Raw genomic sequence first — 2,429 nt, forward strand, 5'->3', positions numbered from 1 at the left:
GAGCAACAATTGGCCTTTAAGTGAGAGCTTCAAACCTTTTTTGTGGGTCACCACCACCAGCACCAACCAACATTACCCCGCCAGCTTTTTATCTGCCGAATATTGATCGCATTAGTGAAAAGGCGGGAAACCGCACGAAAGTGCGGCCCGGCCCGTCTGTTCGAGTTCAGCTTTTGCCCATGTGGGTCAAGTAAATCAATTGACAGCTCTCCGAACTTGAGCGAGGACAAAGGCAATATATACATAAGTATTCGTGTTCGTTTCGCCGTATGGGTGTGGTGTGGGCCACCTGGTTGCCTCTATAAATAAATCATGGCTTACGATAATATGCCACACAAGCACACCCTATGTTGATAAGATATAGGCCAACGTATTCAGCCACGTGGCAGGAGCCAAAACAACGCCAGTGACAATGATACAGTCATCACACCATAACTTTTTCCGACTCATAATTAAGGAAAAAGCTTATTACAGTATTCACCTAAAAGTGTGTACTCTTCAAATTATATTTTTTTTTTTGCAATAAATATTTTTGTGGTTAATTTAATTTAAACATAAGTATAGTAAAAAAAATTTTTAAGCATATTTAAAATTTGTAACCAAAATTATCATAATCTTAATCTTATTTAAGGTTTATTTATAGCAAAGAATTTCACTCAGTATATAAGTATTCTATAATATTCCTCTAAAGCACATTTTAATGTATTTCTAAAACCTGAAATATTAATTTTTTTAGCTGTATTTTTATGTGACTTTATATGGCTTGATTTCTAAAAGCTTTCACTGTACTCATAACAAAAACATCCCCAGCAAGAACCATAACAAAAAGTTCAAGGGCCGACACCATTTGACTTTAGTCAAGGATTCCTTATGAGTAAATTCTCCTTAGTTCCTAACATTTTCCCACTCACCCTTTTCACTCTGTTGTACGATTTCTTCGTTCACTCAATCATCATTCAACTTGACATATTGTAACGTTACAAAAAATATTACAAACTGTTACCCATATGCATCGTTGTTGGGATTTGTTTGCGTTGAGCGAGATTGTTTGCGGTCTGTCTGACGTGTTTCGCTGAAGATTAATTGCATATCGTAGCTGCAGCAGGTGCTTTTATTGTTGGTATTTTTGGCACTTGCATTTTCTGCATTTGGCAAATGAGTTTGGCCATTTAGGTAATTGCAAATCGAGTCGAGGTGAACAGCAAAGTGTTTGGGGTCAGCACTATCCCCATTGGAACTATTCATGTGAGAAATGAGAGTACTTTATCAGCAGAAATATAGGCTACACTAAAACGAAAAATGATACAAAAAATATAAATTTTCTGCCTTTGGAAAAATGTAGTTTTGTTTTTGGGACTGTTGCAATAAATAAATTTAGGATTATCGCCTTATTCTATTTTTTGTTTGGAAATTCTACGACCTAGTTACATTTACTTTTTTTTGTGTGAATACAAACTGACAATATTTAGCACTGCAAGGCAAATATAAACAATTCACATAACATAGTAGATATTCCATTTATTTTTTTTCATAAATACAATGATATTATTGTTCTTGCTTTACATTCTCTTTTTATTATGTTTTTGGATTAGGTAAATGTATTTTATAGATGCACGTTAACAAAAAATTATGATAAATACCATTTTATTTTTATATTTTTTTTCTGTACGAGGATTTTACCCATGAGTTGTTAATTTAAATCAACAGACTCGAAAAAAATGAATGAAAATATTTTCTTATTCATTTTATGATATTTTCATATGTACCGATACATAACCGATTTATAGAGCAATTGTAATTCCTTTTTTTAATCTTTTCTTTGCAAACATGTGAATATATTGTTGGAAATGAAAGCAGGATGAGCCATGGGTAAAAACGCTTGTCCCCTACGAAAATCGAAACATTAATAAAATGCCGAATAATGCTCGTCACAATTTCTAAATATTGCTTGGCTGTCAGCGCTGCGGATCATAAAAGAACCAACGGAAAAACACGCGCAATAAACAACGCCGACCAAACCGCAACCGAAACAGAATCAAAACCAAAACAAAGGAATCAGCAGAGAAAAGGGTCGAAAAAAAATTGTTGTAAACGTTGCAATCCTCAGAGCGCCAATGCTGTCCCGATTTCCACCCACTTTCCGCCTTATTTTTCCACCATCCTTATGCTCCATTGATGGAACCTACAAAACAAAGTCAGCAGAGACAGCTAAAGATAAACAAAGCAAAGTCGTAAAGAAAAAATACAAACAATCCAAATGGTGGGTAAGTCAGGAAGGAGAGAGTGGGCAGAGAGAAAAGTGCACGGAAAAGCTAGTGGTGACGTAGCAGAGCTTTTCGGTGACGTCACAGTTGAAAGCACCGTACCAAGTGCCAAACCTAACCGAAACCGAAACGAACCGAACCAAAATCGTTTCAAACACTCGACGG

Source organism: Drosophila elegans, unplaced genomic scaffold (genome assembly GCF_018152505.1).
Source record: "Drosophila elegans isolate 14027-0461.03 unplaced genomic scaffold, ASM1815250v1 contig_183, whole genome shotgun sequence".
Classification (NCBI taxonomy): domain Eukaryota; kingdom Metazoa; phylum Arthropoda; class Insecta; order Diptera; family Drosophilidae; genus Drosophila; species Drosophila elegans.